At 44.0% G+C, this 26,157-nt stretch overlaps 1 long non-coding RNA gene and 87 other non-coding genes across 89 annotated transcripts in view; all 88 read left to right on the top strand.

Annotated features, from left to right (window-relative positions):
• LOC141381752 (uncharacterized) overlaps nt 1-26,157 on the top strand; it is a 537,547-nt gene that overhangs the window by 510,744 nt on the left and 646 nt on the right. The window lies entirely within an intron of this gene.
• LOC137491980 (5S ribosomal RNA) lies at nt 51-169 on the top strand. Its single transcript, XR_011011952.1, has one exon. It is a non-coding gene; the product is annotated as a 5S ribosomal RNA (ribosomal RNA).
• On the top strand, nt 228-346 carry LOC137491979 (5S ribosomal RNA). The gene has a single exon (XR_011011951.1). It is a non-coding gene; the product is annotated as a 5S ribosomal RNA (ribosomal RNA).
• LOC137491978 (5S ribosomal RNA) lies at nt 405-523 on the top strand. The gene has a single exon (XR_011011950.2). It is a non-coding gene; the product is annotated as a 5S ribosomal RNA (ribosomal RNA).
• Nucleotides 582-700, top strand: LOC137491976 (5S ribosomal RNA). Its single transcript, XR_011011948.1, has one exon. It is a non-coding gene; the product is annotated as a 5S ribosomal RNA (ribosomal RNA).
• On the top strand, nt 759-877 carry LOC137493766 (5S ribosomal RNA). Its single transcript, XR_011013741.2, has one exon. It is a non-coding gene; the product is annotated as a 5S ribosomal RNA (ribosomal RNA).
• Nucleotides 936-1,054, top strand: LOC137493928 (5S ribosomal RNA). Its single transcript, XR_011013903.2, has one exon. It is a non-coding gene; the product is annotated as a 5S ribosomal RNA (ribosomal RNA).
• On the top strand, nt 1,113-1,231 carry LOC137494044 (5S ribosomal RNA). Its single transcript, XR_011014019.2, has one exon. It is a non-coding gene; the product is annotated as a 5S ribosomal RNA (ribosomal RNA).
• Nucleotides 1,290-1,408, top strand: LOC137492113 (5S ribosomal RNA). Its single transcript, XR_011012085.1, has one exon. It is a non-coding gene; the product is annotated as a 5S ribosomal RNA (ribosomal RNA).
• On the top strand, nt 1,467-1,585 carry LOC137492114 (5S ribosomal RNA). The gene has a single exon (XR_011012086.2). It is a non-coding gene; the product is annotated as a 5S ribosomal RNA (ribosomal RNA).
• On the top strand, nt 1,644-1,762 carry LOC137492115 (5S ribosomal RNA). The gene has a single exon (XR_011012087.1). It is a non-coding gene; the product is annotated as a 5S ribosomal RNA (ribosomal RNA).
• Nucleotides 1,821-1,939, top strand: LOC137489512 (5S ribosomal RNA). Its single transcript, XR_012404690.1, has one exon. It is a non-coding gene; the product is annotated as a 5S ribosomal RNA (ribosomal RNA).
• LOC137489514 (5S ribosomal RNA) lies at nt 1,998-2,116 on the top strand. The gene has a single exon (XR_012404933.1). It is a non-coding gene; the product is annotated as a 5S ribosomal RNA (ribosomal RNA).
• LOC137492119 (5S ribosomal RNA) lies at nt 2,175-2,293 on the top strand. Its single transcript, XR_011012091.1, has one exon. It is a non-coding gene; the product is annotated as a 5S ribosomal RNA (ribosomal RNA).
• On the top strand, nt 2,352-2,470 carry LOC137489540 (5S ribosomal RNA). The gene has a single exon (XR_012404727.1). It is a non-coding gene; the product is annotated as a 5S ribosomal RNA (ribosomal RNA).
• LOC137492120 (5S ribosomal RNA) lies at nt 2,529-2,647 on the top strand. Its single transcript, XR_011012092.1, has one exon. It is a non-coding gene; the product is annotated as a 5S ribosomal RNA (ribosomal RNA).
• On the top strand, nt 2,706-2,824 carry LOC137492121 (5S ribosomal RNA). Its single transcript, XR_011012093.1, has one exon. It is a non-coding gene; the product is annotated as a 5S ribosomal RNA (ribosomal RNA).
• On the top strand, nt 2,883-3,001 carry LOC137493936 (5S ribosomal RNA). Its single transcript, XR_011013911.2, has one exon. It is a non-coding gene; the product is annotated as a 5S ribosomal RNA (ribosomal RNA).
• On the top strand, nt 3,060-3,178 carry LOC137489545 (5S ribosomal RNA). The gene has a single exon (XR_012404584.1). It is a non-coding gene; the product is annotated as a 5S ribosomal RNA (ribosomal RNA).
• On the top strand, nt 3,237-3,355 carry LOC137492122 (5S ribosomal RNA). The gene has a single exon (XR_011012094.1). It is a non-coding gene; the product is annotated as a 5S ribosomal RNA (ribosomal RNA).
• On the top strand, nt 3,414-3,532 carry LOC137492123 (5S ribosomal RNA). Its single transcript, XR_011012095.1, has one exon. It is a non-coding gene; the product is annotated as a 5S ribosomal RNA (ribosomal RNA).
• LOC137492124 (5S ribosomal RNA) lies at nt 3,591-3,709 on the top strand. Its single transcript, XR_011008961.1, has one exon. It is a non-coding gene; the product is annotated as a 5S ribosomal RNA (ribosomal RNA).
• On the top strand, nt 3,768-3,886 carry LOC137489516 (5S ribosomal RNA). Its single transcript, XR_011008921.2, has one exon. It is a non-coding gene; the product is annotated as a 5S ribosomal RNA (ribosomal RNA).
• On the top strand, nt 3,945-4,063 carry LOC137489564 (5S ribosomal RNA). The gene has a single exon (XR_011008969.1). It is a non-coding gene; the product is annotated as a 5S ribosomal RNA (ribosomal RNA).
• LOC137489542 (5S ribosomal RNA) lies at nt 4,122-4,240 on the top strand. The gene has a single exon (XR_011008947.2). It is a non-coding gene; the product is annotated as a 5S ribosomal RNA (ribosomal RNA).
• On the top strand, nt 4,299-4,417 carry LOC137489558 (5S ribosomal RNA). The gene has a single exon (XR_011008963.2). It is a non-coding gene; the product is annotated as a 5S ribosomal RNA (ribosomal RNA).
• LOC137489565 (5S ribosomal RNA) lies at nt 4,476-4,594 on the top strand. Its single transcript, XR_011008970.2, has one exon. It is a non-coding gene; the product is annotated as a 5S ribosomal RNA (ribosomal RNA).
• LOC137489517 (5S ribosomal RNA) lies at nt 4,653-4,771 on the top strand. The gene has a single exon (XR_011008922.2). It is a non-coding gene; the product is annotated as a 5S ribosomal RNA (ribosomal RNA).
• LOC137489566 (5S ribosomal RNA) lies at nt 4,830-4,948 on the top strand. The gene has a single exon (XR_011008971.1). It is a non-coding gene; the product is annotated as a 5S ribosomal RNA (ribosomal RNA).
• Nucleotides 5,007-5,125, top strand: LOC137489543 (5S ribosomal RNA). The gene has a single exon (XR_011008948.2). It is a non-coding gene; the product is annotated as a 5S ribosomal RNA (ribosomal RNA).
• LOC137489559 (5S ribosomal RNA) lies at nt 5,184-5,302 on the top strand. The gene has a single exon (XR_011008964.2). It is a non-coding gene; the product is annotated as a 5S ribosomal RNA (ribosomal RNA).
• Nucleotides 5,361-5,478, top strand: LOC137489568 (5S ribosomal RNA). Its single transcript, XR_011008973.2, has one exon. It is a non-coding gene; the product is annotated as a 5S ribosomal RNA (ribosomal RNA).
• LOC137489518 (5S ribosomal RNA) lies at nt 5,537-5,655 on the top strand. Its single transcript, XR_011008923.2, has one exon. It is a non-coding gene; the product is annotated as a 5S ribosomal RNA (ribosomal RNA).
• Nucleotides 5,714-5,832, top strand: LOC137489569 (5S ribosomal RNA). The gene has a single exon (XR_011008974.1). It is a non-coding gene; the product is annotated as a 5S ribosomal RNA (ribosomal RNA).
• Nucleotides 5,891-6,009, top strand: LOC137489544 (5S ribosomal RNA). The gene has a single exon (XR_011008949.2). It is a non-coding gene; the product is annotated as a 5S ribosomal RNA (ribosomal RNA).
• LOC137489560 (5S ribosomal RNA) lies at nt 6,068-6,186 on the top strand. The gene has a single exon (XR_011008965.2). It is a non-coding gene; the product is annotated as a 5S ribosomal RNA (ribosomal RNA).
• On the top strand, nt 6,245-6,363 carry LOC137489570 (5S ribosomal RNA). Its single transcript, XR_011008975.1, has one exon. It is a non-coding gene; the product is annotated as a 5S ribosomal RNA (ribosomal RNA).
• Nucleotides 6,422-6,540, top strand: LOC137489519 (5S ribosomal RNA). The gene has a single exon (XR_011008924.2). It is a non-coding gene; the product is annotated as a 5S ribosomal RNA (ribosomal RNA).
• Nucleotides 6,599-6,717, top strand: LOC137489571 (5S ribosomal RNA). The gene has a single exon (XR_011008976.1). It is a non-coding gene; the product is annotated as a 5S ribosomal RNA (ribosomal RNA).
• On the top strand, nt 6,776-6,894 carry LOC137489546 (5S ribosomal RNA). The gene has a single exon (XR_011008951.2). It is a non-coding gene; the product is annotated as a 5S ribosomal RNA (ribosomal RNA).
• LOC137489561 (5S ribosomal RNA) lies at nt 6,953-7,071 on the top strand. The gene has a single exon (XR_011008966.2). It is a non-coding gene; the product is annotated as a 5S ribosomal RNA (ribosomal RNA).
• Nucleotides 7,130-7,248, top strand: LOC137489572 (5S ribosomal RNA). The gene has a single exon (XR_011008977.1). It is a non-coding gene; the product is annotated as a 5S ribosomal RNA (ribosomal RNA).
• Nucleotides 7,307-7,425, top strand: LOC137489520 (5S ribosomal RNA). The gene has a single exon (XR_011008925.2). It is a non-coding gene; the product is annotated as a 5S ribosomal RNA (ribosomal RNA).
• Nucleotides 7,484-7,602, top strand: LOC137489573 (5S ribosomal RNA). The gene has a single exon (XR_011008978.1). It is a non-coding gene; the product is annotated as a 5S ribosomal RNA (ribosomal RNA).
• LOC137489547 (5S ribosomal RNA) lies at nt 7,661-7,779 on the top strand. The gene has a single exon (XR_011008952.2). It is a non-coding gene; the product is annotated as a 5S ribosomal RNA (ribosomal RNA).
• Nucleotides 7,838-7,956, top strand: LOC137489562 (5S ribosomal RNA). Its single transcript, XR_011008967.2, has one exon. It is a non-coding gene; the product is annotated as a 5S ribosomal RNA (ribosomal RNA).
• On the top strand, nt 8,015-8,133 carry LOC137489574 (5S ribosomal RNA). Its single transcript, XR_011008979.1, has one exon. It is a non-coding gene; the product is annotated as a 5S ribosomal RNA (ribosomal RNA).
• On the top strand, nt 8,192-8,310 carry LOC137489521 (5S ribosomal RNA). The gene has a single exon (XR_011008926.2). It is a non-coding gene; the product is annotated as a 5S ribosomal RNA (ribosomal RNA).
• On the top strand, nt 8,369-8,487 carry LOC137489575 (5S ribosomal RNA). Its single transcript, XR_011008980.1, has one exon. It is a non-coding gene; the product is annotated as a 5S ribosomal RNA (ribosomal RNA).
• Nucleotides 8,546-8,664, top strand: LOC137489576 (5S ribosomal RNA). The gene has a single exon (XR_011008981.1). It is a non-coding gene; the product is annotated as a 5S ribosomal RNA (ribosomal RNA).
• Nucleotides 8,723-8,841, top strand: LOC137489577 (5S ribosomal RNA). The gene has a single exon (XR_011008982.1). It is a non-coding gene; the product is annotated as a 5S ribosomal RNA (ribosomal RNA).
• LOC137489579 (5S ribosomal RNA) lies at nt 8,900-9,018 on the top strand. Its single transcript, XR_011008984.1, has one exon. It is a non-coding gene; the product is annotated as a 5S ribosomal RNA (ribosomal RNA).
• On the top strand, nt 9,077-9,195 carry LOC137489580 (5S ribosomal RNA). The gene has a single exon (XR_011008985.1). It is a non-coding gene; the product is annotated as a 5S ribosomal RNA (ribosomal RNA).
• On the top strand, nt 9,254-9,372 carry LOC137493049 (5S ribosomal RNA). The gene has a single exon (XR_011013022.1). It is a non-coding gene; the product is annotated as a 5S ribosomal RNA (ribosomal RNA).
• Nucleotides 9,431-9,549, top strand: LOC137493038 (5S ribosomal RNA). Its single transcript, XR_011013011.1, has one exon. It is a non-coding gene; the product is annotated as a 5S ribosomal RNA (ribosomal RNA).
• On the top strand, nt 9,608-9,726 carry LOC137493027 (5S ribosomal RNA). The gene has a single exon (XR_011013000.1). It is a non-coding gene; the product is annotated as a 5S ribosomal RNA (ribosomal RNA).
• On the top strand, nt 9,785-9,903 carry LOC137493016 (5S ribosomal RNA). Its single transcript, XR_011012989.1, has one exon. It is a non-coding gene; the product is annotated as a 5S ribosomal RNA (ribosomal RNA).
• On the top strand, nt 9,962-10,080 carry LOC137493005 (5S ribosomal RNA). The gene has a single exon (XR_011012978.1). It is a non-coding gene; the product is annotated as a 5S ribosomal RNA (ribosomal RNA).
• On the top strand, nt 10,139-10,257 carry LOC137492994 (5S ribosomal RNA). Its single transcript, XR_011012967.1, has one exon. It is a non-coding gene; the product is annotated as a 5S ribosomal RNA (ribosomal RNA).
• On the top strand, nt 10,316-10,434 carry LOC137492983 (5S ribosomal RNA). The gene has a single exon (XR_011012956.1). It is a non-coding gene; the product is annotated as a 5S ribosomal RNA (ribosomal RNA).
• LOC137492971 (5S ribosomal RNA) lies at nt 10,493-10,611 on the top strand. Its single transcript, XR_011012944.2, has one exon. It is a non-coding gene; the product is annotated as a 5S ribosomal RNA (ribosomal RNA).
• On the top strand, nt 10,670-10,788 carry LOC137492960 (5S ribosomal RNA). Its single transcript, XR_011012933.1, has one exon. It is a non-coding gene; the product is annotated as a 5S ribosomal RNA (ribosomal RNA).
• On the top strand, nt 10,847-10,965 carry LOC137492949 (5S ribosomal RNA). The gene has a single exon (XR_011012922.1). It is a non-coding gene; the product is annotated as a 5S ribosomal RNA (ribosomal RNA).
• LOC137492938 (5S ribosomal RNA) lies at nt 11,024-11,142 on the top strand. Its single transcript, XR_011012911.1, has one exon. It is a non-coding gene; the product is annotated as a 5S ribosomal RNA (ribosomal RNA).
• Nucleotides 11,201-11,319, top strand: LOC137492927 (5S ribosomal RNA). The gene has a single exon (XR_011012900.1). It is a non-coding gene; the product is annotated as a 5S ribosomal RNA (ribosomal RNA).
• On the top strand, nt 11,378-11,496 carry LOC137492916 (5S ribosomal RNA). The gene has a single exon (XR_011012889.1). It is a non-coding gene; the product is annotated as a 5S ribosomal RNA (ribosomal RNA).
• LOC137492905 (5S ribosomal RNA) lies at nt 11,555-11,673 on the top strand. The gene has a single exon (XR_011012878.1). It is a non-coding gene; the product is annotated as a 5S ribosomal RNA (ribosomal RNA).
• On the top strand, nt 11,732-11,850 carry LOC137492894 (5S ribosomal RNA). Its single transcript, XR_011012867.1, has one exon. It is a non-coding gene; the product is annotated as a 5S ribosomal RNA (ribosomal RNA).
• Nucleotides 11,909-12,027, top strand: LOC137492883 (5S ribosomal RNA). Its single transcript, XR_011012856.1, has one exon. It is a non-coding gene; the product is annotated as a 5S ribosomal RNA (ribosomal RNA).
• Nucleotides 12,086-12,204, top strand: LOC137492872 (5S ribosomal RNA). The gene has a single exon (XR_011012845.1). It is a non-coding gene; the product is annotated as a 5S ribosomal RNA (ribosomal RNA).
• On the top strand, nt 12,263-12,381 carry LOC137492860 (5S ribosomal RNA). Its single transcript, XR_011012833.1, has one exon. It is a non-coding gene; the product is annotated as a 5S ribosomal RNA (ribosomal RNA).
• Nucleotides 12,439-12,557, top strand: LOC137492849 (5S ribosomal RNA). The gene has a single exon (XR_011012822.1). It is a non-coding gene; the product is annotated as a 5S ribosomal RNA (ribosomal RNA).
• LOC137492838 (5S ribosomal RNA) lies at nt 12,616-12,734 on the top strand. The gene has a single exon (XR_011012811.1). It is a non-coding gene; the product is annotated as a 5S ribosomal RNA (ribosomal RNA).
• LOC137492827 (5S ribosomal RNA) lies at nt 12,793-12,911 on the top strand. Its single transcript, XR_011012800.1, has one exon. It is a non-coding gene; the product is annotated as a 5S ribosomal RNA (ribosomal RNA).
• Nucleotides 12,970-13,088, top strand: LOC137492816 (5S ribosomal RNA). The gene has a single exon (XR_011012789.1). It is a non-coding gene; the product is annotated as a 5S ribosomal RNA (ribosomal RNA).
• LOC137492805 (5S ribosomal RNA) lies at nt 13,147-13,265 on the top strand. The gene has a single exon (XR_011012778.2). It is a non-coding gene; the product is annotated as a 5S ribosomal RNA (ribosomal RNA).
• On the top strand, nt 13,324-13,442 carry LOC137492794 (5S ribosomal RNA). Its single transcript, XR_011012767.1, has one exon. It is a non-coding gene; the product is annotated as a 5S ribosomal RNA (ribosomal RNA).
• LOC137492783 (5S ribosomal RNA) lies at nt 13,501-13,619 on the top strand. Its single transcript, XR_011012756.1, has one exon. It is a non-coding gene; the product is annotated as a 5S ribosomal RNA (ribosomal RNA).
• Nucleotides 13,678-13,796, top strand: LOC137492772 (5S ribosomal RNA). Its single transcript, XR_011012745.2, has one exon. It is a non-coding gene; the product is annotated as a 5S ribosomal RNA (ribosomal RNA).
• Nucleotides 13,855-13,973, top strand: LOC137492761 (5S ribosomal RNA). Its single transcript, XR_011012734.1, has one exon. It is a non-coding gene; the product is annotated as a 5S ribosomal RNA (ribosomal RNA).
• On the top strand, nt 14,032-14,150 carry LOC137492749 (5S ribosomal RNA). The gene has a single exon (XR_011012722.1). It is a non-coding gene; the product is annotated as a 5S ribosomal RNA (ribosomal RNA).
• On the top strand, nt 14,209-14,327 carry LOC137492738 (5S ribosomal RNA). Its single transcript, XR_011012711.1, has one exon. It is a non-coding gene; the product is annotated as a 5S ribosomal RNA (ribosomal RNA).
• LOC137492727 (5S ribosomal RNA) lies at nt 14,386-14,504 on the top strand. Its single transcript, XR_011012700.1, has one exon. It is a non-coding gene; the product is annotated as a 5S ribosomal RNA (ribosomal RNA).
• Nucleotides 14,563-14,681, top strand: LOC137493740 (5S ribosomal RNA). Its single transcript, XR_011013715.2, has one exon. It is a non-coding gene; the product is annotated as a 5S ribosomal RNA (ribosomal RNA).
• Nucleotides 14,740-14,858, top strand: LOC137492716 (5S ribosomal RNA). The gene has a single exon (XR_011012689.1). It is a non-coding gene; the product is annotated as a 5S ribosomal RNA (ribosomal RNA).
• Nucleotides 14,917-15,035, top strand: LOC137492705 (5S ribosomal RNA). Its single transcript, XR_011012678.1, has one exon. It is a non-coding gene; the product is annotated as a 5S ribosomal RNA (ribosomal RNA).
• LOC141383616 (5S ribosomal RNA) lies at nt 20,844-20,962 on the top strand. Its single transcript, XR_012404640.1, has one exon. It is a non-coding gene; the product is annotated as a 5S ribosomal RNA (ribosomal RNA).
• On the top strand, nt 21,021-21,139 carry LOC137489581 (5S ribosomal RNA). Its single transcript, XR_011008986.2, has one exon. It is a non-coding gene; the product is annotated as a 5S ribosomal RNA (ribosomal RNA).

Genomic DNA, 26,157 nt, shown 5'->3' with positions numbered 1-26,157 from the left:
TGCTTCATTTGGCAGCTGATTTAAATAGCCAACGCTTGACAGCCTCTTTCGCTTACGGCCATACCACCCTGGAAATGCCCGATCTCATCTGAACTCGGAAGTAAAGCAGGGTCGGGCCTGGTTAGTACTTGGATGGGAGACCGCCTGGGAATACCAGGTGCTGTAAGCTTTTCGAAGTGCTTCATTTGGCAGCTGATTTAAATAGCCAACGCTTGACAGCCTCTTTCGCTTACGGCCATACCACCCTGGAAATGCCCGATCTCATCTGAACTCGGAAGTAAAGCAGGGTCGGGCCTGGTTAGTACTTGGATGGGAGACCGCCTGGGAATACCAGGTGCTGTAAGCTTTTCGAAGTGCTTCATTTGGCAGCTGATTTAAATAGCCAACGCTTGACAGCCTCTTTCGCTTACGGCCATACCACCCTGGAAATGCCCGATCTCATCTGAACTCGGAAGTAAAGCAGGGTCGGGCCTGGTTAGTACTTGGATGGGAGACCGCCTGGGAATACCAGGTGCTGAAAGCTTTTCGAAGTGCTTCATTTGGCAGCTGATTTAAATAGCCAACGCTTGACAGCCTCTTTCGCTTACGGCCATACCACCCTGGAAATGCCCGATCTCATCTGAACTCGGAAGTAAAGCAGGGTCGGGCCTGGTTAGTACTTGGATGGGAGACCGCCTGGGAATACCAGGTGCTGTAAGCTTTTCGAAGTGCTTCATTTGGCAGCTGATTTAAATAGCCAACGCTTGACAGCCTCTTTCGCTTACGGCCATACCACCCTGGAAATGCCCGATCTCATCTGAACTCGGAAGTAAAGCAGGGTCGGGCCTGGTTAGTACTTGGAAGGGAGACCGCCTGGGAATACCAGGTGCTGAAAGCTTTTCGAAGTGCTTCATTTGGCAGCTGATTTAAATAGCCAACGCTTGACAGCCTCTTTCGCTTATGGCCATACCACCCTGGAAATGCCCGATCTCATCTGAACTCGGAAGTAAAGCAGGGTCGGGCCTGGTTAGTACTTGGATGGGAGACCGCCTGGGAATACCAGGTGCTGTAAGCTTTTCGAAGTGCTTCATTTGGCAGCTGATTTAAATAGCCAACGCTTGACAGCCTCTTTCGCTTACGGCCATACCACCCTGGAAATGCCCGATCTCATCTGAACTCGGAAGTAAAGCAGGGTCGGGCCTGGTTAGTACTTGGATGGGAGACCGCCTGGGAATACCAGGTGCTGTAAGCTTTTCGAAGTGCTTCATTTGGCAGCTGATTTAAATAGCCAACGCTTGACAGCCTCTTTCGCTTACGGCCATACCACCCTGGAAATGCCCGATCTCATCTGAACTCGGAAGTAAAGCAGGGTCGGGCCTGGTTAGTACTTGGATGGGAGACCGCCTGGGAATACCAGGTGCTGTAAGCTTTTCGAAGTGCTTCATTTGGCAGCTGATTTAAATAGCCAACGCTTGACAGCCTCTTTCGCTTACGGCCATACCACCCTGGAAATGCCCGATCTCATCTGAACTTGGAAGTAAAGCAGGGTCGGGCCTGGTTAGTACTTGGATGGGAGACCGCCTGGGAATACCAGGTGCTGTAAGCTTTTCGAAGTGCTTCATTTGGCAGCTGATTTAAATAGCCAACGCTTGACAGCCTCTTTCGCTTACGGCCATACCACCCTGGAAATGCCCGATCTCATCTGAACTCGGAAGTAAAGCAGGGTCGGGCCTGGTTAGTACTTGGATGGGAGACCGCCTGGGAATACCAGGTGCTGTAAGCTTTTCGAAGTGCTTCATTTGGCAGCTGATTTAAATAGCCAACGCTTGACAGCCTCTTTCGCTTACGGCCATACCACCCTGGAAATGCCCGATCTCATCTGAACTCGGAAGTAAAGCAGGGTCGGGCCTGGTTAGTACTTGGATGGGAGACCGCCTGGGAATACCAGGTGCTGAAAGCTTTTCGAAGTGCTTCATTTGGCAGCTGATTTAAATAGCCAACGCTTGACAGCCTCTTTCGCTTACGGCCATACCACCCTGGAAATGTCCGATCTCATCTGAACTCGGAAGTAAAGCAGGGTCGGGCCTGGTTAGTACTTGGAAGGGAGACCGCCTGGGAATACCAGGTGCTGAAAGCTTTTCGAAGTGCTTCATTTGGCAGCTGATTTAAATAGCCAACGCTTGACAGCCTCTTTCGCTTACGGCCATACCACCCTGGAAATGCCCGATCTCATCTGAACTCGGAAGTAAAGCAGGGTCGGGCCTGGTTAGTACTTGGATGGGAGACCGCCTGGGAATACCAGGTGCTGTAAGCTTTTCGAAGTGCTTCATTTGGCAGCTGATTTAAATAGCCAACGCTTGACAGCCTCTTTCGCTTACGGCCATACCACCCTGGAAATACCCGATCTCATCTGAACTCGGAAGTAATGCAGGGTCGGGCCTGGTTAGTACTTGAATGGGAGACCGCCTGGGAATACCAGGTGCTGTAAGCTTTTCGAAGTGCTTCATTTGGCAGCTGATTTAAATAGCCAACGCTTGACAGCCTCTTTCGCTTACGGCCATACCACCCTGGAAATGCCCGATCTCATCTGAACTCGGAAGTAAAGCAGGGTCGGGCCTGGTTAGTACTTGGATGGGAGACCGCCTGGGAATACCAGGTGCTGTAAGCTTTTCGAAGTGCTTCATTTGGCAGCTGATTTAAATAGCCAACGCTTGACAGACTCTTTCGCTTACGGCCATACCACCCTGGAAATGCCCGATCTCATCTGAACTCGGAAGTAAAGCAGGGTCGGGCCTGGTTAGTACTTGGATGGGAGACCGCCTGGGAATACCAGGTGCTGTAAGCTTTTCGAAGTGCTTCATTTGGCAGCTGATTTAAATAGCCAACGCTTGACAGCCTCTTTCGCTTACGGCCATACCACCCTGGAACTGCCCGATCTCATCTGAACTCGGAAGTAAAGCAGGGTCGGGCCTGGTTAGTACTTGGATGGGAGACCGCCTGGGAATACCAGGTGCTGTAAGCTTTTCGAAGTGCTTCATTTGGCAGCTGATTTAAAAAGCCAACGCTTGACAGCCTCTTTCGCTTACGGCCATACCACCCTGGAAATGCCCGATCTCATCTGAACTCGGAAGTAAAGCAGGGACGGGCCTGGTTAGTACTTGAATGGGAGACCGCCTGGGAATACCAGGTGCTGTAAGCTTTTCGAAGTGCTTCATTTGGCAGCTGATTTAAATAGCCAACGCTTGACAGCCTCTTTCGCTTACGGCCATACCACCCTGGAAATGCCCGATCTCATCTGAACTCGGAAGTAAAGCAGGGTCGGGCCTGGTTAGTACTTGGATGGGAGACCGCCTGGGAATACCAGGTGCTGTAAGCTTTTCGAAGTGCTTCATTTGGCAGCTGATTTAAATAGCCAACGCTTGACAGCCTCTTTCGCTTACGGCCATACCACCCTGGAAATGCCCGATCTCATCTGAACTCGGAAGTAAAGCAGGGTCGGGCCTGGTTAGTACTTGGATGGGAGACCGCCTGGGAATACCAGGTGCTGTAAGCTTTTCGAAGTGCTTCATTTGGCAGCTGATTTAAATAGCCAACGCTTGACAGCCTCTTTCGCTTACGGCCATACCACCCTGGAAATGCCCGATCTCATCTGAACTCGGAAGTAAAGCAGGGTCGGGCCTGGTTAGTACTTGGATGGGAGACCGCCTGGGAATACCAGGTGCTGTAAGCTTTTCGAAGTGCTTCATTTGGCAGCTGATTTAAATAGCCAACGCTTGACAGCCTCTTTCGCTTACGGCCATACCACCCTGGAAATGCCCGATCTCATCTGAACTCGGAAGTAAAGCAGGGTCGGGCCTGGTTAGTACTTGRATGGGAGACCGCCTGGGAATACCAGGTGCTGTAAGCTTTTCGAAGTGCTTCATTTGGCAGCTGATTTAAATAGCCAACGCTTGAYAGCCTCTTTCGCTTACGGCCATACCACCCTGGAAATGCCCGATCTCATCTGAACTCGGAAGTAAAGCAGGGTCGGGCCTGGTTAGTACTTGGATGGGAGACCGCCTGGGAATACCAGGTGCTGTAAGCTTTTCGAAGTGCTTCATTTGGCAGCTGATTTAAATAGCCAACGCTTGACAGCCTCTTTCGCTTACGGCCATACCACCCTGGAAATGCCCGATCTCATCTGAACTCGGAAGTAAAGCAGGGTCGGGCCTGGTTAGTACTTGGATGGGAGACCGCCTGGGAATACCAGGTGCTGTAAGCTTTTCGAAGTGCTTCATTTGGCAGCTGATTTAAATAGCCAACGCTTGACAGCCTCTTTCGCTTACGGCCATACCACCCTGGAAATGCCCGATCTCATCTGAACTCGGAAGTAAAGCAGGGTCGGGCCTGGTTAGTACTTGRATGGGAGACCGCCTGGGAATACCAGGTGCTGTAAGCTTTTCGAAGTGCTTCATTTGGCAGCTGATTTAAATAGCCAACGCTTGACAGCCTCTTTCGCTTACGGCCATACCACCCTGGAAATGCCCGATCTCATCTGAACTCGGAAGTAAAGCAGGGTCGGGCCTGGTTAGTACTTGGATGGGAGACCGCCTGGGAATACCAGGTGCTKTAAGCTTTTCGAAGTGCTTCATTTGGCAGCTGATTTAAATAGCCAACGCTTGACAGCCTCTTTCGCTTACGGCCATACCACCCTGGAAATGCCCGATCTCATCTGAACTCGGAAGTAAAGCAGGGTCRGGCCTGGTTAGTACTTGGATGGGAGACCGCCTGGGAATACCAGGTGCTGWAAGCTTTTCGAAGTGCTTCATTTGGCAGCTGATTTAAATAGCCAACGCTTGACAGCCTCTTTCGCTTACGGCCATACCACCCTGGAAATGCCCGATCTCATCTGAACTCGGAAGTAAAGCAGGGTCGGGCCTGGTTAGTACTTGGATGGGAGACCGCCTGGGAATACCAGGTGCTGTAAGCTTTTCGAAGTGCTTCATTTGGCAGCTGATTTAAATAGCCAACGCTTGACAGCCTCTTTCGCTTACGGCCATACCACCCTGGAAATGCCCGATCTCATCTGAACTCGGAAGTAAAGCAGGGTCGGGCCTGGTTAGTACTTGGATGGGAGACCGCCTGGGAATACCAGGTGCTGTAAGCTTTTCGAAGTGCTTCATTTGGCAGCTGATTTAAATAGCCAACGCTTGACAGCCTCTTTCGCTTACGGCCATACCACCCTGGAAATGCCCGATCTCATCTGAACTCGGAAGTAAAGCAGGGTCGGGCCTGGTTAGTACTTGGATGGGAGACCGCCTGGGAATACCAGGTGCYGTAAGCTTTTCGAAGTGCTTCATTTGGCAGCTGATTTAAATAGCCAACGCTTGACAGCCTCTTTCGCTTACGGCCATACCACCCTGGAAATGCCCGATCTCATCTGAACTCGGAAGTAAAGCAGGGTCGGGCCTGGTTAGTACTTGATGGGAGACCGCCTGGGAATACCAGGTGCYGTAAGCTTTTCGAAGTGCTTCATTTGGCAGCTGATTTAAATAGCCAACGCTTGACAGCCTCTTTCGCTTACGGCCATACCACCCTGGAAATGCCCGATCTCATCTGAACTCGGAAGTAAAGCAGGGTCGGGCCTGGTTAGTACTTGGATGGGAGACCGCCTGGGAATACCAGGTGCTGTAAGCTTTTCGAAGTGCTTCATTTGGCAGCTGATTTAAATAGCCAACGCTTGACAGCCTCTTTCGCTTACGGCCATACCACCCTGGAAATGCCCGATCTCATCTGAACTCGGAAGTAAAGCAGGGTCGGGCCTGGTTAGTACTTGGATGGGAGACCGCCTGGGAATACCAGGTGCTGTAAGCTTTTCGAAGTGCTTCATTTGGCAGCTGATTTAAATAGCCAACGCTTGACAGCCTCTTTCGCTTACGGCCATACCACCCTGGAAATGCCCGATCTCATCTGAACTCGGAAGTAAAGCAGGGTCGGGCCTGGTTAGTACTTGGATGGGAGACCGCCTGGGAATACCAGGTGCTGTAAGCTTTTCGAAGTGCTTCATTTGGCAGCTGATTTAAATAGCCAACGCTTGACAGCCTCTTTCGCTTACGGCCATACCACCCTGGAAATGCCCGATCTCATCTGAACTCGGAAGTAAAGCAGGGTCGGGCCTGGTTAGTACTTGGATGGGAGACCGCCTGGGAATACCAGGTGCTGTAAGCTTTTCGAAGTGCTTCATTTGGCAGCTGATTTAAATAGCCAACGCTTGACAGCCTCTTTCGCTTACGGCCATACCACCCTGGAAATGCCCGATCTCATCTGAACTCGGAAGTAAAGCAGGGTCGGGCCTGGTTAGTACTTGGATGGGAGACCGCCTGGGAATACCAGGTGCTGTAAGCTTTTCGAAGTGCTTCATTTGGCAGCTGATTTAAATAGCCAACGCTTGACAGCCTCTTTCGCTTACGGCCATACCACCCTGGAAATGCCCGATCTCATCTGAACTCGGAAGTAAAGCAGGGTCGGGCCTGGTTAGTACTTGGATGGGAGACCGCCTGGGAATACCAGGTGCTGTAAGCTTTTCGAAGTGCTTCATTTGGCAGCTGATTTAAATAGCCAACGCTTGACAGCCTCTTTCGCTTACGGCCATACCACCCTGGAAATGCCCGATCTCATCTGAACTCGGAAGTAAAGCAGGGTCGGGCCTGGTTAGTACTTGGATGGGAGACCGCCTGGGAATACCAGGTGCTGTAAGCTTTTCGAAGTGCTTCATTTGGCAGCTGATTTAAATAGCCAACGCTTGACAGCCTCTTTCGCTTACGGCCATACCACCCTGGAAATGCCCGATCTCATCTGAACTCGGAAGTAAAGCAGGGTCGGGCCTGGTTAGTACTTGGATGGGAGACCGCCTGGGAATACCAGGTGCTGTAAGCTTTTCGAAGTGCTTCATTTGGCAGCTGATTTAAATAGCCAACGCTTGACAGCCTCTTTCGCTTACGGCCATACCACCCTGGAAATGCCCGATCTCATCTGAACTCGGAAGTAAAGCAGGGTCGGGCCTGGTTAGTACTTGGATGGGAGACCGCCTGGGAATACCAGGTGCTGTAAGCTTTTCGAAGTGCTTCATTTGGCAGCTGATTTAAATAGCCAACGCTTGACAGCCTCTTTCGCTTACGGCCATACCACCCTGGAAATGCCCGATCTCATCTGAACTCGGAAGTAAAGCAGGGTCGGGCCTGGTTAGTACTTGGATGGGAGACCGCCTGGGAATACCAGGTGCTGTAAGCTTTTCGAAGTGCTTCATTTGGCAGCTGATTTAAATAGCCAACGCTTGACAGCCTCTTTCGCTTACGGCCATACCACCCTGGAAATGCCCGATCTCATCTGAACTCGGAAGTAAAGCAGGGTCGGGCCTGGTTAGTACTTGGATGGGAGACCGCCTGGGAATACCAGGTGCTGTAAGCTTTTCGAAGTGCTTCATTTGGCAGCTGATTTAAATAGCCAACGCTTGACAGCCTCTTTCGCTTACGGCCATACCACCCTGGAAATGCCCGATCTCATCTGAACTCGGAAGTAAAGCAGGGTCGGGCCTGGTTAGTACTTGGATGGGAGACCGCCTGGGAATACCAGGTGCTGTAAGCTTTTCGAAGTGCTTCATTTGGCAGCTGATTTAAATAGCCAACGCTTGACAGCCTCTTTCGCTTACGGCCATACCACCCTGGAAATGCCCGATCTCATCTGAACTCGGAAGTAAAGCAGGGTCGGGCCTGGTTAGTACTTGGATGGGAGACCGCCTGGGAATACCAGGTGCTGTAAGCTTTTCGAAGTGCTTCATTTGGCAGCTGATTTAAATAGCCAACGCTTGACAGCCTCTTTCGCTTACGGCCATACCACCCTGGAAATGCCCGATCTCATCTGAACTCGGAAGTAAAGCAGGGTCGGGCCTGGTTAGTACTTGGATGGGAGACCGCCTGGGAATACCAGGTGCTGTAAGCTTTTCGAAGTGCTTCATTTGGCAGCTGATTTAAATAGCCAACGCTTGACAGCCTCTTTCGCTTACGGCCATACCACCCTGGAAATGCCCGATCTCATCTGAACTCGGAAGTAAAGCAGGGTCGGGCCTGGTTAGTACTTGGATGGGAGACCGCCTGGGAATACCAGGTGCTGTAAGCTTTTCGAAGTGCTTCATTTGGCAGCTGATTTAAATAGCCAACGCTTGACAGCCTCTTTCGCTTACGGCCATACCACCCTGGAAATGCCCGATCTCATCTGAACTCGGAAGTAAAGCAGGGTCGGGCCTGGTTAGTACTTGGATGGGAGACCGCCTGGGAATACCAGGTGCTGTAAGCTTTTCGAAGTGCTTCATTTGGCAGCTGATTTAAATAGCCAACGCTTGACAGCCTCTTTCGCTTACGGCCATACCACCCTGGAAATGCCCGATCTCATCTGAACTCGGAAGTAAAGCAGGGTCGGGCCTGGTTAGTACTTGGATGGGAGACCGCCTGGGAATACCAGGTGCTGTAAGCTTTTCGAAGTGCTTCATTTGGCAGCTGATTTAAATAGCCAACGCTTGACAGCCTCTTTCGCTTACGGCCATACCACCCTGGAAATGCCCGATCTCATCTGAACTCGGAAGTAAAGCAGGGTCGGGCCTGGTTAGTACTTGGATGGGAGACCGCCTGGGAATACCAGGTGCTGTAAGCTTTTCGAAGTGCTTCATTTGGCAGCTGATTTAAATAGCCAACGCTTGACAGCCTCTTTCGCTTACGGCCATACCACCCTGGAAATGCCCGATCTCATCTGAACTCGGAAGTAAAGCAGGGTCGGGCCTGGTTAGTACTTGGATGGGAGACCGCCTGGGAATACCAGGTGCTGTAAGCTTTTCGAAGTGCTTCATTTGGCAGCTGATTTAAATAGCCAACGCTTGACAGCCTCTTTCGCTTACGGCCATACCACCCTGGAAATGCCCGATCTCATCTGAACTCGGAAGTAAAGCAGGGTCGGGCCTGGTTAGTACTTGGATGGGAGACCGCCTGGGAATACCAGGTGCTGTAAGCTTTTCGAAGTGCTTCATTTGGCAGCTGATTTAAATAGCCAACGCTTGACAGCCTCTTTCGCTTACGGCCATACCACCCTGGAAATGCCCGATCTCATCTGAACTCGGAAGTAAAGCAGGGTCGGGCCTGGTTAGTACTTGGATGGGAGACCGCCTGGGAATACCAGGTGCTGTAAGCTTTTCGAAGTGCTTCATTTGGCAGCTGATTTAAATAGCCAACGCTTGACAGCCTCTTTCGCTTACGGCCATACCACCCTGGAAATGCCCGATCTCATCTGAACTCGGAAGTAAAGCAGGGTCGGGCCTGGTTAGTACTTGGATGGGAGACCGCCTGGGAATACCAGGTGCTGTAAGCTTTTCGAAGTGCTTCATTTGGCAGCTGATTTAAATAGCCAACGCTTGACAGCCTCTTTCGCTTACGGCCATACCACCCTGGAAATGCCCGATCTCATCTGAACTCGGAAGTAAAGCAGGGTCGGGCCTGGTTAGTACTTGGATGGGAGACCGCCTGGGAATACCAGGTGCTGTAAGCTTTTCGAAGTGCTTCATTTGGCAGCTGATTTAAATAGCCAACGCTTGACAGCCTCTTTCGCTTACGGCCATACCACCCTGGAAATGCCCGATCTCATCTGAACTCGGAAGTAAAGCAGGGTCGGGCCTGGTTAGTACTTGGATGGGAGACCGCCTGGGAATACCAGGTGCTGTAAGCTTTTCGAAGTGCTTCATTTGGCAGCTGATTTAAATAGCCAACGCTTGACAGCCTCTTTCGCTTACGGCCATACCACCCTGGAAATGCCCGATCTCATCTGAACTCGGAAGTAAAGCAGGGTCGGGCCTGGTTAGTACTTGGATGGGAGACCGCCTGGGAATACCAGGTGCTGTAAGCTTTTCGAAGTGCTTCATTTGGCAGCTGATTTAAATAGCCAACGCTTGACAGCCTCTTTCGCTTACGGCCATACCACCCTGGAAATGCCCGATCTCATCTGAACTCGGAAGTAAAGCAGGGTCGGGCCTGGTTAGTACTTGGATGGGAGACCGCCTGGGAATACCAGGTGCTGTAAGCTTTTCGAAGTGCTTCATTTGGCAGCTGATTTAAATAGCCAACGCTTGACAGCCTCTTTCGCTTACGGCCATACCACCCTGGAAATGCCCGATCTCATCTGAACTCGGAAGTAAAGCAGGGTCGGGCCTGGTTAGTACTTGGATGGGAGACCGCCTGGGAATACCAGGTGCTGTAAGCTTTTCGAAGTGCTTCATTTGGCAGCTGATTTAAATAGCCAACGCTTGACAGCCTCTTTCGCTTACGGCCATACCACCCTGGAAATGCCCGATCTCATCTGAACTCGGAAGTAAAGCAGGGTCGGGCCTGGTTAGTACTTGGATGGGAGACCGCCTGGGAATACCAGGTGCTGTAAGCTTTTCGAAGTGCTTCATTTGGCAGCTGATTTAAATAGCCAACGCTTGACAGCCTCTTTCGCTTACGGCCATASCACCCTGGAAATGCCCGATCTCATCTGAACTCGGAAGTAAAGCAGGGTCGGGCCTGGTTAGTACTYGGATGGGAGACCGCCTGGGAATACCAGGTGCTGTAAGCTTTTCGAAGTGCTTCATTTGGCAGCTGATTTAAATAGCCAACGCTTGACAGCCTCTTTCGCTTACGGCCATACCACCCTGGAAATGCCCGATCTCATCTGAACTCGGAAGTAAAGCAGGGTCGGGCCTGGTTAGTACTTGGATGGGAGACCGCCTGGGAATACCAGGTGCTGTAAGCTTTTCGAAGTGCTTCATTTGGCAGCTGATTTAAATAGCCAACGCTTGACAGCCTCTTTCGCTTACGGCCATACCACCCTGGAAATGCCCGATCTCATCTGAACTCGGAAGTAAAGCAGGGTCGGGCCTGGTTAGTACTTGGATGGGAGACCGCCTGGGAATACCAGGTGCTGTAAGCTTTTCGAAGTGCTTCATTTGGCAGCTGATTTAAATAGCCAACGCTTGACAGCCTCTTTCGCTTACGGCCATACCACCCTGGAAATGCCCGATCTCATCTGAACTCGGAAGTAAAGCAGGGTCGGGCCTGGTTAGTACTTGGATGGGAGACCGCCTGGGAATACCAGGTGCTGTAAGCTTTTCGAAGTGCTTCATTTGGCAGCTGATTTAAATAGCCAACGCTTGACAGCCTCTTTCGCTTACGGCCATACCACCCTGGAAATGCCCGATCTCATCTGAACTCGGAAGTAAAGCAGGGTCGGGCCTGGTTAGTACTTGGATGGGAGACCGCCTGGGAATACCAGGTGCTGTAAGCTTTTCGAAGTGCTTCATTTGGCAGCTGATTTAAATAGCCAACGCTTGACAGCCTCTTTCGCTTACGGCCATACCACCCTGGAAATGCCCGATCTCATCTGAACTCGGAAGTAAAGCAGGGTCGGGCCTGGTTAGTACTTGGATGGGAGACCGCCTGGGAATACCAGGTGCTGTAAGCTTTTCGAAGTGCTTCATTTGGCAGCTGATTTAAATAGCCAACGCTTGACAGCCTCTTTCGCTTACGGCCATACCACCCTGGAAATGCCCGATCTCATCTGAACTCGGAAGTAAAGCAGGGTCGGGCCTGGTTAGTACTTGGATGGGAGACCGCCTGGGAATACCAGGTGCTGTAAGCTTTTCGAAGTGCTTCATTTGGCAGCTGATTTAAATAGCCAACGCTTGACAGCCTCTTTCGCTTACGGCCATACCACCCTGGAAATGCCCGATCTCATCTGAACTCGGAAGTAAAGCAGGGTCGGGCCTGGTTAGTACTTGGATGGGAGACCGCCTGGGAATACCAGGTGCTGTAAGCTTTTCGAAGTGCTTCATTTGGCAGCTGATTTAAATAGCCAACGCTTGACAGCCTCTTTCGCTTACGGCCATACCACCCTGGAAATGCCCGATCTCATCTGAACTCGGAAGTAAAGCAGGGTCGGGCCTGGTTAGTACTTGGATGGGAGACCGCCTGGGAATACCAGGTGCTGTAAGCTTTTCGAAGTGCTTCATTTGGCAGCTGATTTAAATAGCCAAYGCTTGACAGCCTCTTTCGCTTACGGCCATACCACCCTGGAAATGCCCGATCTCATCTGAACTCGGAAGTAAAGCAGGGTCGGGCCTGGTTAGTACTTGGATGGGAGACCGCCTGGGAATACCAGGTGCTGTAAGCTTTTCGAAGTGCTTCATTTGGCAGCTGATTTAAATAGCCAACGCTTGACAGCCTCTTTCGCTTACGGCCATACCACCCTGGAAATGCCCGATCTCATCTGAACTCGGAAGTAAAGCAGGGTCGGGCCTGGTTAGTACTTGGATGGGAGACCGCCTGGGAATACCAGGTGCTGTAAGCTTTCGAAGTGCTTCATTTGGCAGCTGATTTAAATAGCCAACGCTTGACAGCCTCTTTCGCTTACGGCCATACCACCCTGGAAATGCCCGATCTCATCTGAACTCGGAAGTAAAGCAGGGTCGGGCCTGGTTAGTACTTGGATGGGAGACCGCCTGGGAATACCAGGTGCTGTAAGCTTTTCGAAGTGCTTCATTTGGCAGCTGATTTAAATAGCCAACGCTTGACAGCCTCTTTCGCTTACGGCCATACCACCCTGGAAATGCCCGATCTCATCTGAACTCGGAAGTAAAGCAGGGTCGGGCCTGGTTAGTACTTGGATGGGAGACCGCCTGGGAATACCAGGTGCTGTAAGCTTTTCGAAGTGCTTCATTTGGCAGCTGATTTAAATAGCCAACGCTTGACAGCCTCTTTCGCTTACGGCCATACCACCCTGGAAATGCCCGATCTCATCTGAACTCGGAAGTAAAGCAGGGTCGGGCCTGGTTAGTACTTGGATGGGAGACCGCCTGGGAATACCAGGTGCTGTAAGCTTTTCGAAGTGCTTCATTTGGCAGCTGATTTAAATAGCCAACGCTTGACAGCCTCTTTCGCTTACGGCCATACCACCCTGGAAATGCCCGATCTCATCTGAACTCGGAAGTAAAGCAGGGTCGGGCCTGGTTAGTACTTGGATGGGAGACCGCCTGGGAATACCAGGTGCTGTAAGCTTTTCGAAGTGCTTCATTTGGCAGCTGATTTAAATAGCCAACGCTTGACAGCCTCTTTCGCTTACGGCCATACCACCCTGGAAATGCCCGATCTCATCTGAACTCGGAAGTAAAGCAGGGTSGGGCCTGGTTAGTACTTGGATGGGAGACCGCCTGGGAATACCAGGTGCTGTAAGCTTTTCGAAGTGCTTCATTTGGCAGCTGATTTAAATAGCCAACGCTTGACAGCCTCTTTCGCTTACGGCCATACCACCCTGGAAATGCCCGATCTCATCTGAACTCGGAAGTAAAGCAGGGTCGGGCCTGGTTAGTACTTGGATGGGAGACCGCCTGGGAATACCAGGTGCTGTAAGCTTTTCGAAGTGCTTCATTTGGCAGCTGATTTAAATAGCCAACGCTTGACAGCCTCTTTCGCTTACGGCCATACCACCCTGGAAATGCCCGATCTCATCTGAACTCGGAAGTAAAGCAGGGTCGGGCCTGGTTAGTACTTGGATGGGAGACCGCCTGGGAATACCAGGTGCTGTAAGCTTTTCGAAGTGCTTCATTTGGCAGCTGATTTAAATAGCCAACGCTTGACAGCCTCTTTCCCTTACGGCCATACCACCCTGGAAATGCCCGATCTCATCTGAACTCGGAAGTAAAGCAGGGTCGGGCCTGGTTAGTACTTGGATGGGAGACCGCCTGGGAATACCAGGTGCTGTAAGCTTTCCGAAGTGCTTCATTTGGCAGCTGATTTAAATAGCCAACGCTTGACAGCCTCTTTCGCTTACGGCCATACCACCCTGGAAATGCCCGATCTCATCTGAACTCGGAAGTAAAGCAGGGTCGGGCCTGGTTAGTACTTGGATGGGAGACCGCCTGGGAATACCAGGTGCTGTAAGCTTTTCGAAGTGCTTCATTTGGCAGCTGATTTAAATAGCCAACGCTTGACAGCCTCTTTCGCTTACGGCCATACCACCCTGGAAATGCCCGATCTCATCTGAACTCGGAAGTAAAGCAGGGTCGGGCCTGGTTAGTACTTGGATGGGAGACCGCCTGGGAATACCAGGTGCTGTAAGCTTTTCGAAGTGCTTCATTTGGCAGCTGATTTAAATAGCCAACGCTTGACAGCCTCTTTCGCTTACGGCCATACCACCCTGGAAATGCCCGATCTCATCTGAACTCGGAAGTAAAGCAGGGTCGGGCCTGGTTAGTACTTGGATGGGAGACCGCCTGGGAATACCAGGTGCTGTAAGCTTTTCGAAGTGCTTCATTTGGCAGCTGATTTAAATAGCCAACGCTTGACAGCCTCTTTCGCTTACGGCCATACCACCCTGGAAATGCCCGATCTCATCTGAACTCGGAAGTAAAGCAGGGTCGGGCCTGGTTAGTACTTGGATGGGAGACCGCCTGGGAATACCAGGTGCTGTAAGCTTTTCGAAGTGCTTCATTTGGCAGCTGATTTAAATAGCCAACGCTTGACAGCCTCTTTCGCTTACGGCCATACCACCCTGGAAATGCCCGATCTCATCTGAACTCGGAAGTAAAGCAGGGTCGGGCCTGGTTAGTACTTGGATGGGAGACCGCCTGGGAATACCAGGTGCTGTAAGCTTTTCGAAGTGCTTCATTTGGCAGCTGATTTAAATAGCCAACGCTTGACAGCCTCTTTCGCTTACGGCCATACCACCCTGGAAATGCCCGATCTCATCTGAACTCGGAAGTAAAGCAGGGTCGGGCCTGGTTAGTACTTGGATGGGAGACCGCCTGGGAATACCAGGTGCTGTAAGCTTTTCGAAGTGCTTCATTTGGCAGCTGATTTAAATAGCCAACGCTTGACAGCCTCTTTCGCTTACGGCCATACCACCCTGGAAATGCCCGATCTCATCTGAACTCGGAAGTAAAGCAGGGTCGGGCCTGGTTAGTACTTGGATGGGAGACCGCCTGGGAATACCAGGTGCTGTAAGCTTTTCGAAGTGCTTCATTTGGCAGCTGATTTAAATAGCCAACGCTTGACAGCCTCTTTCGCTTACGGCCATACCACCCTGTGCATGTGTGATAGTGGTACATTCCAGGAAGTGTTTGGCTGCAGTTGGTGAGAGAGGCTCACCAGATTTTCTTTGTTTATTTTTGTTTTTGTCTTAAATACATTTTTGTTAAACTTTTTTTGTTTGTTTAGTTGGTCCTCCCAGCAGCGTGAGCTGTTCGGGAGGAGTGTTTTTTATTTAGTTTTTTTTTTTGCAATGGACGGATCTACGGTGACAGACCTGGCAATGGCGGACGGAGTTGAGAAGGCAAATGACAATGGACTGGACAGACGACAACGAGAAACAAACCAATCGGAGAAGGAAGCAAGGAAAAGGATTTATCTAAAAGAAGCAACTGTAACAGTGGACATAGGACAAGCAACAGAGGTGAGAGCAATGGATGTAATTAAAGCAGTGACGGAGAGGATTGGGGATGGAAAGATTTTGGCTGTAAGACCAAAACACAACAAGGAATATGAAGTAACACTTGAAAGAGAGGAAGATGCTGATGAGTTAACGGACGAATTGACTATTAAAGGGATAAACTGTGCAGTTAAGAGGCTACAAAACCGTGATTATGTTGTCTCCTTCATGCATCTGCCTGTCTATGTTGCTGATAAAGATATTTTAGACAAATTGGATTATTGGGGAGTTTGTCCCATTTCAAAAATTAAAAGAAGGTTTTATCCGGGCACAAATATTGAAGATGGGACGAGGTTTGTGAAAACCAGATTCCCCAAAGAAGTGGCGTCCCTCCCGTACAGCACAAGAATAGAGACAGCAGAAGGTCCACAATACTTTAGGGTGATGCACAGTCATCAGGTGAAAACGTGCAGGCTGTGCATGAGCCCAGATCATGTGGTAAAAGACTGTCCTGATTTTAGGTGCTATAAGTGCGAGGAAAGGGGGCACTTTGCAAAGTTTTGCACTGCTGTGAAGTGCCCGGATTGTAATAAGGTTTTAAATAAATGTGAATGTTGGATGGGGGAAGAGGAGGAGGAGGTAGAGCAGCAGGTAGGCAGGCAGATGTATGAAGGAGACAATATCCAGTCAGAGGACAAAACAACAACACAAGAAAAAAGAACAGAATCTGAAAGTGAAAAACTACAAGAGAATGAGACTAATGGAATAGACAGAGTCACGGAACAGGAAGGGACAACATGGACACAAATGGATATGACTGACAGTTTAAAGAGTGTTTTGGAAGCAGCAGAATTGAGCGATTCAAATAATAAAGACTTAAATCAAGGACAACAGGAAGACACATTTTGGACACAAATGGACATGACAGACAGTTTTCAAAAGGCATTGGACACAGAGGAGACAAAAGGCCAAAGTATTGACGAGCAAGCCGATTTAGAGGGACATTTACAAAAGGATGGAAACAAAGAGACACAGGGGAAATCAGCAAAAAGAAGAAGATCGTTAAAGATAAAACCTAATTTAGAGACTGCAAGAAAAAAACTGCTAAAAGATGAAGAAATTGAATGCGCAAATAAGTATGAGCTGCTAAAGGGCTTGGAAGACATGGACTGAGATGATGTTTTTTATGAATGTTTTTATGTCTTTTATGAATGTTTTTATATTTTTTATGGTTTTAGGAATTGTGTCTTTTAATGCAAGAGGGTTTTTAGACATCAGGAAATTTGAAAAAGTGAAAGAAATGTGTAAACGAGAAGATGTGATTTTACTACAAGAGACAAACTGGAGGGAAGAATGTATGATCGAAATAAGAAAAAGGTGGAGTGGGGAAATGTTATACAATAATGGGGATGGGAGACTAGGGAGAGGAGTTGCAATTTTACTAAAAGAAAACAGTGGGGTTTTATGTAAAACAATCTATAATGACAAAGAGGGAAAGTGTATGATATGTGAAATGGAGTATGAAAAGAAAAAAGTAATTATGGTGAATGTTCACGCCCCAACAGAGGAGAACAAAAAGAAAGAGTATTTTAATGTACTTAGAGATTATTTAAAGAAACACGAAAGAGTTATTATCATGGGTGATTTTAACACTGTTTTTAGTAAATTAGAAATGGCTGAGGGAATGGTTTTTAAAACGGATAAGGGGAGAAAAGAACTAAAAATATTGATGGAGGAAATGAATTTAATTGATGTGTGGAGAGAAAGGAATGAACAGACAAAAGAGTACTCAAGAAGACAGATAGTGGGGAATTTTTGTTGTCAAACAAGAATAGATTTTATTTTATGCACAAGAAATGTTGAAGGATTTATAAACAAGATTAAATATGAAGAAACAAGTCTGAGTGACCATAAGCCACTTTTTATGAAGCTAGACTGGAGTAATGTGAAAAGAGGGCCAGGGGTATGGGTTTTAAACACAGCGGTTTTAAAGAATGAAGACTATGTTTTAAGTGTAAAGGAAATTATTCAAAAGGAAAAAGGGAATGAAATCTATAATGAGGACAAAAGAATGTGGTGGGAGAATGTGAAGTATTTAGTTAAAAAGTTTACGATAAAATATTGTAGACAATTACAAAATTGTAAAAAATATAAGGAAAAGGAGCTGAAAGAAAAACTAGAAAACGAATTGAAAAATGAGAATGGAAAAAATATACAAAAGATTAAAGAACTGCAAGGAAGATTAAATGAAATGGAGGAGGAGAAATTTGAAGGTGCAAGATTAAGAAGCAAAGCAAAATTTACAGTAGAGGGGGAAAAGTGCACTAAATTTTTCTTTGATCTAGAGAAGAGAAGAGGGAAGTCAGAAATGATTAGAGAAATAAGGAGCAAAAATGGGAACGTAGTAGAACAACATGAGGAGATTTTGGAAGAAATAAGATCATATTATGAGAAATTGTTTTGCACAGAGGGAATAAAAGAAAAAGAAAAAGGGGAATTACTAAATCTAATAAAATCAAGAGTAGAAGAAGGGGAAAAAAGAGAATGTGACGAGGAGATAAGAGAAGAAGAAATAAAAAGAGCAATTAGTGGATTAAACAAAAAGAAAAGTCCAGGAATAGATGGGTTGGGAAGTGAATTTTATATTGTTTTTAAAGATATTTTATCTAGTATTTTAAAGGGAGTATATGATGAGATTTTTGAGAATGGTGAGATAATTAAAAGAATGGGGATGGGCTTAATGAAGGTGATATACAAAGGAAAGGGGGATAAAGTAGATTTAAAAAACTATAGACCTATAACAATGCTTAATACTGATTTGAAGATTTTAGCCAAAGTTTTGGCTAATAGACTAAAAGAAGTGATGCCAAGCATAATAAAAACAAACCAAGCATATAGTATAAAAGGACGAGACATTGCGGATACAACTATGAGTATTAAAGACACAATTAGATATATAAATGATAAGCAGAAAGATGGTTTTTTAATTAGTCTGGACTTCGAGAAAGCTTTTGATAGGGTGGAGCATGACTTTTTATTTGGAGTGTTAAAGAGTTTTGGTTTTGGGGAAAATTTTATAAAGTGGGTTCAGATTTTATATAGAGGAGCGGTAACAAGGATAAAATGCAATGGGTTTTTAACAGACTGTTTTAAGTTAACAAGGTCAATCAGACAGGGTTGTCCGTTATCTGCACTTTTATATGCTTTAGTTGCAGAACCACTGGGATTAGCTGTGAAGCACGAGGACAGAATAAAAGGAATAGAGGTAGAGGGGGGAGTGAATAAAATATTTCAATATGCTGACGATACCACATTAATACTACAAGATCTGGCAAGTGTAAAGCAAGCAATGGAAACAATACAACATTTTTGCAAGGGTTCAGGGGCTAAAATAAATGAGGATAAAACAGTATATTTGAGATTTGGGAGAACTGAGGCTTTATCTGGACATTTTACTTTTAAGGAAATGGATGAAATTAAAATTTTAGGCATTGTAATTGGGAAGGATGAAAAGAAAGCAGAAGTAACCATGTGGGAGGAAATTTTAGGAGGGATTGAACGGAGGCTGAGGTTTTGGAAATTAATGTCTTTAACTTTAAAGGGGAGGGTTTTAATTTTGAATGTTTTAATGGTTTCTAAATTATGGAATATTTTATATGTGTCATCAATGCCACTGTGGATGGAAAAAAGGCTGAAACAATGTTTTTTAGACTTTTTATGGGAAGGGAAACCTCCAAGAATAGCATATGCAACGTTAATTGGAGAAGTAGGCAAAGGGGGTCTAGGTTTAATAGACGTGGAGCAAAGAAAAAACAGTTTAAGAGTAAAAATGGTAAGGAAATATTTGGATGAAGACAATAAGGCAGCATGGAAAAGAACAATGGAATATTTTTTAAGTAAAAGTGGCAATTTTAATATGGGAGATAATATTTTATGCATGAGGATGAAAAAATTCATGACAGAGGGTCTACCAGATTTTTATAAAGAATTGATTGGAGCATGGGGGAAATTTTTAACTTGTGTACATTTTAACATACAAGGACGCGAGAACATTTTAAATCAGCCTTTATTCTTAAACAGTGGCATTCTTAATCAAGAGAAAGTGGTGTTTTTTAGGAAATGGTGGGAGGTGGGAATAACAAGAGTAAGGGATGTTTTATATGAATTTAAGGAAGGATTTTTACCGGTGCAGTATGTTATTGACGTAATGGATGAAGCGAAGGAGGATTTTAACAGACAAGACTTAATAAAGGAATACGACATAATCAAAAATGCCATACCTGCAGAATGGTTAACAAGAATAGAAAATATGGAAGAAAATAAACAAAGTAAAGATGTGATTGTAAAATTTGGCGAGAAATGGTGGAACTTGAAAGATAGTACTGTGAAAAAGATTTATGGGTTTTTTAGAGATGGGGTTTTTAAGAAACCGCGTGCAAATGAGTACTGGATACGGATGTTTAAAGATGTAAATGAAGACAACATATGGGCTAATATAAATGGCAAATTAGTACAGTCAAAAGTGGAGAATTTGGAATATTTGATCAGAAATAAAGCAGTTTTTACAGATATAATTTTAAACAAAATAGGGATGGAGGAAAGTGTCACGTGTAAAGTATGTCAAGATGCAGATGAAGGATTCTTACACCTGTTTTTATATTGTAATGAGTTGAAAGATTTTAATGAGAAATGCAAAAGCATTATTTTAACTTTGAAAGGAGAAAGAGATGACGAACTAGAGTGGGAAAAGGTGTTGATGTTGGGAGTGAACAAAGAATGTAATAATGAAAAGCTCATAAATTTACTTGTGATGTTAATGAAAAGTGCAATATGGGAGAGAAGAGTTGCTGCAAAAAAGGAAAAAGCTGTATTAGATGTGTGGAATGTATTTAAGAGGAAGGTGGAGAAATATGTTGAATGTCTGTTTTATTATTTTAAGTTGGAGGACATGCAGGAGGCTTTTTATGATGTTTTTACTCAAGAAGTTTCAAAGATTTTAAATGACACAGGACTGAAAATGCCTTTTTAAAAATGTGATTATACCCTTTAAGGAGTTCTACTTGCAACATTTTATATTTAATATGTTTTATTGTGAAGATATGATGTAATAAGGACCTTTTTAATGTTTTGTCTGAAGTGAAATATGTATAAATAAGTGAATTGTATGAATTTTGAAAAGTATAATAAAAAAAAAAATAAAAAAAAAAAAAAAAAAAAAAAAAAAAAAAATGGAAATGCCCGATCTCATCTGAACTCGGAAGTAAAGCAGGGTCGGGCCTGGTTAGTACTTGGATGGGAGACCGCCTGGGAATACCAGGTGCTGTAAGCTTTTCGAAGTGCTTCATTTGGCAGCTGATTTAAATAGCCAACGCTTGACAGCCTCTTTCCCTTACGGCCATACCACCCTGGAAATGCCCGATCTCATCTGAACTCGGAAGTAAAGCAGGGTCGGGCCTGGTTAGTACTTGGATGGGAGACCGCCTGGGAATACCAGGTGCTGTAAGCTTTTCGAAGTGCTTCATTTGGCAGCTGATTTAAATAGCCAACGCTTGACAGCCTCTTTCCCTTACGGCCATACCACCCTGGAAATGCCCGATCTCATCTGAACTCGGAAGTAAAGCAGGGTCGGGCCTGGTTAGTACTTGGATGGGAGACCGCCTGGGAATACCAGGTGCTGTAAGCTTTTCGAAGTGCTTCATTTGGCAGCTGATTTAAATAGCCAACGCTTGACAGCCTCTTTCGCTTACGGCCATACCACCCTGAGCACGCTAGAGGGAGCTAGAGTGCAACAAGGAAGTGACTGGCAGCAGTCAGGAGAGGAAGGCTCTCCTCCATTTTTTCTGTTTATTTTTTTGTGTTTTACACTTTTTTTGGACTGATATAGTTTTTTTTGTTTTTGATTTTTGTTTTTTAACCACCTGACAGCAGCATTTTGCTGGCTGGAGGGTGGTTTTTGGCGTGTGTTTTTTTGCTATGGAGCAAACAAAGGACGGATTGATGGCAAACGACCCTGGACTGGATGCAGAGACACGAAAGGAATATGAAACAGGACTGGATGACGAGACAAGAATGGTTAAAGACAACGGACTGGAAAATGGACAACGAGCTGGACAACGGAAAAGCCAAGTAGGTGGAAGAAAGTATTTAAAGGAGGCAACAGTTATCATTAATGTGGAAGATGTAAAGGAAGTGAGAGCAGAAGATATTATTAAAGCGGTGATTGAAAAGTGTGGACATGGAAAAATTCTGGCTTTAAGACCAAGACAAGGGAAGGAGTACGAACTAACAATGGAAACAGAAGAATTATGTGAACAATTGACTGACAAACTGATGATAAACGGGGTGAACTGTGAAATTAAAAAGCTTCATAATAGGGATTTTGTTGTTTCCTTCATGCACCTGCCGGTCTATCTTGAAGATAAGGAAATTCTGGAGAAATTAGATACTTGGGGAGTTTGTCCCATATCTAAAATTAAACGAAGGTTTTATCCGGGTACCGACATAGAAGACGGAACAAGGTTCCTTAAAGTGAGGTTCCCTAAAGAGGTGGCATCCTTGCCATATAGCACAAAAATGGAGACAGCAGAAGGAACGCAGTACTTCAGGGTGATGCACAGCCATCAGGTGAAGACCTGTAGGCTGTGCATGAGCCCGGAACACATGCTGAAAGACTGTCCAGAATTCAAGTGCTACAAATGCGAGGAAAGGGGGCATTTTGCAAGAGACTGTATCACTGTTAGGTGCCCGGAATGTAAAAATTTTTTAAACAAGTGTGAATGCTGGATGGAAGGAGAGGAAGGAGGAGGAGAAGATCAGGACCGGCAGGTGCATGAAGAAAACAACAATAGGGAAGATAATGAAGCAATAGAAAGGACAATGGAGGAGGAAATGAATAACAATGAAAAAAAGGAAGGAGAAAACGAAAATGAAGAGAATGAAGTACAGATATCAGGACAGGATGGACAGTGGTCACAAATGGAAATATCGGACAGTTTTAAAACTTTTTTAAGCACGGTGGAAAAAGAGGAACTAAGAAAGACTGGTCAAGCTGAAGGAATGGCAAATGATGAAGAAACAATGATGGAAAATGTGGATAAGAACAAAGTGGAAAGAGGATTTTTAAGAAGAAGAACTTTTAAGGTAAAACCAAACTTGGACATGGCAAAGAAAAAAGTTTTAACAAAGAACAGAGCTAAATATGTAAATAGGTATGAAGTGTTAAGGGGACTGGAAGAAGATGAAGAAAAATGATGTTTTTAAAATATTTTATCTATTTTAAAATGCTTTTAATCTTTGTCTCTTTTAACGGAAGGAGTTGTTGGTTGAGAGCGTTGGAAGGAGATGAAGGACAATGAGGATGTGTAGGTTTTTAATTTCATTTTTATTTATTTTAATGGTTTTAAACTGTGTGTCTTTTAATGCAAGGGGACTGATGGGAAAAGATAAATTTGAGAAAATAAGAGAGAAATGTAAACACAAGGAAGTGATAGGTTTACAGGAAACAAACTGGAAAGAACATGCAATGGATGATTTTAAAAAGTTGTGGCAAGGGGATATTATATATAATAATGGTGATGGTAAATCTGGAAGAGGTGTTGCTTTTTTAATAAGGAAAGATGTTTTAAACTTTAAAAGAATTGTGTATAGGGATAATTATGGAAAATGTTTAGTAATAGAGGTGAACTATGAAGGACATGAATTAATAATAGCAAATATACATGCACCAACAGAAGATAAAGACAAAAAAGAATATTTTGAGGTTTTAAATAAAGTATTAAAAGGTTTTAAAGAAATAATAATGATGGGAGATTTTAATACTGTTTTTAGAAAACAAGATATGGCTGACGGAATGGTTTTTAAATCGGATATAGGAAGAAAGGAACTAAATGAGTTAATAAAGGAAAATAGTTTAATAGATATATGGAGGGAAAGAAATAGAGAAAAAAGAGAGTTTTCAAGGAGACAAATAGTGGGGAATTTTATATGTCAAACGAGAATAGATTTTATTTTATGTACTAGAAATATTGAAAATTTTATAGAAAACATACAGTATGAAGAGAACAGTTTTAGTGATCATAAGCTCTTGCATTTTAAAGTGAATATAGAAAACATACAAAAAGGACCAGGGACTTGGATTTTAAACACAACCATTTTAAAGAATCAAGATTATGTTCAAAAAGTCAAAGAAATAATAGAGAAAGAAAAAGAAAATAGAATGTATGATGAAGATAAAAGGATATGGTGGGAAAACACAAAATATCAAATAAGAAAATACACAATCAAATATTGCGCAGTACTACAAAGATGTAAAAAGCATACAGAAAAAGAAGTTAAAAGATCCTTAGAAAAAGAATTAAACAAGGAAAATAAAGATATTGAAAAAATCAAAGAAATAGAGCAAAAATTACGAGATTTAGAAGAAGACAAATATAAGGGGGCAATGTTGAGGAGCAGATCTAAATACACAGTAGAAGGGGAAAAATGCACAAAATTCTTTTTTGATTTAGAGAAGCAAAGAGGTAAAGCAGGAATACTAAAGGAAATTAAAGGGAGGAATGGAAAAATGGCGAAAGGAAACATAGAAATACTAGAAGAAATCAAGCATTTTTATGAAGATCTTTTTAAAGCAAAAGGTATTAATCAAGAAAAAGAAAGGAAGATTCTAAATTATATAAAAGTAAAACTAGAAAAAGATGACAACAAAGAATGTGACAGAGAAATAGATGAAGAAGAGATTGAAATTGCAATAAATCAACTAAATAAAAAGAAAAGTCCAGGTATAGATGGAATAGGAAATGAATTTTATATTGTTTTTAAAGATATTTTAAAAGGAATACTTAAAGAAGTTTTTAAAGAAATTTTTAAATGTAAAGAGATGAATGAAAGAATGGGGATGGGATTAATGAAGTTAATATATAAAAGAAAAGGAGCAAAAACTGAATTACAAAATTATAGACCAATAACAATGTTGAATACAGATTTAAAGATTTTAGCAAAAGTTTTAGCGAATAGATTGAAGGAAGTAATGCCTAAATTAATTAAATCAAATCAAGCATATGCAATAAAAGGGAGAGATATAGCAGATGTAACAATGAGTATTAAAAGCACAATAGATTATTTACAAGAAAAGAAGATGAATGGTTTTTTAATTAGTGTAGATTTTGAAAAGGCTTTTGACAGAGTAGAACATACTTACTTATTTGATGTACTCAAAACATTTGGATTTGGAGAGAATTTTATTAATTGGATTAAAATTTTATATAAAGGGGCTTTTACAAAAGTAAAATGTAATGGTTTTTTAACAGATTGTTTTAAAATTACAAGATCAATTAGACAAGGATGTCCTCTTTCAGCATTATTATATTCCCTAATCGCAGAACCTTTAGGGTTAACAATAAAACAAGAAACTAAAATTAAAGGAATAAAAATAGAAGAAGAGGAGGATGAAGGAAAAATATACCAGTATGCTGATGATACAACAATAATAGTGAAGGAGAAAAAGAGTGTAAAAGAAGCCATGAAAAAAGTACAGGAGTTTTGTAAGGGTACAGGAAGTAAAATAAATGAAAATAAAACACAATATATGAGGTTTGGTAGAGCAGATATTTTAACAGATTGTTTCCAATTTAGAGAAGTAGAAGAACTGAAAATTTTAGGAATTTTAATTGGTAAAAATGAAAGAAAAGCAACAGAAAAGATGTGGGATGATCTAATAAGAGGAATAGAATCAAGATTAAATTTTTGGAGGATGAGAGAACTTTGCTTAAAGGGTAAAGCCTTAATATTAAATGTTTTAATGACATCAAAGCTATGGTATAAATTATATGTAACAGAAATGCCATGTTGGATAGAAGTGAGATTGAAAAAGTGTGTTCAAGATTTTTTATGGGAGGGGAAACCCCCAAGAATTGCGTATTTTTTTTTTTTTTTTGCAACAGAAGAAGGAGGGATAGGATTGATGGATATTAAACAAAGGAAGAATTGTCTTAGAGTGAAAATAATTAAAAAGCTTTTACAAGAGGAGAACTCAACAGAATGGAAAAAGGTCATGAAATATTTTTTAAACAAAGTTGGCAATTTTAACTTAGGAGAAGACATTCTTTGGTTAAAAACAAAAAACTGGATGACGGAAAAGTTACCAGGGTTTTATCAAGAAATTTTAAGTGCATGGGGGAAATTTTTAGACGGAGTATTTTACCAAGTAAAGGGAAGAGAAAACTTGTTAAATCAACCTTTGTTTTTAAATAAAAGTATTTTAAAAGAAGGGAAGGAACTTTTTTTTAAAAAATGGATGGATGTAGGGATTTTAAGAATAAGGGATGTTCTGTATGAATTCAAAAAGGGATTTTTAACTAAGCAATATATAGTAGACTTAATGGAAGAAGCTAAAGAGGAATACAGTGTAAAGGAAATAGAAAATAAACTTGAAACGGTCAAAAGTGCCATACCAAAAGAATGGATTACAAGAATAGAAAACATGGAAGAAGGTGGGAATGAAAAAATCATACATGTCTATTTAAAAGGAAAGCTTTGTAATTTTAAAGATTGTATACTGAAAGACTTTTATGTTTATTTTAGAGATAGTGTATTTCAAGAACCAATAGCAAATAACTTTTGGGTACAAAGATTGAATAATGTGAAAAAGGAAAATATATGGAAAAACATTAGAGGGAAAATAATAGAAACAAGATTGGAATGTTT

Source organism: Danio rerio, chromosome 4 (assembly GCF_049306965.1).
Source record: "Danio rerio strain Tuebingen ecotype United States chromosome 4, GRCz12tu, whole genome shotgun sequence".
In the NCBI taxonomy this organism is placed as follows: domain Eukaryota; kingdom Metazoa; phylum Chordata; class Actinopteri; order Cypriniformes; family Danionidae; genus Danio; species Danio rerio.
The sequence above is the reverse complement of the archived record's forward strand: the minus strand, read 5'-3'. Positions and strand labels throughout refer to the sequence as shown.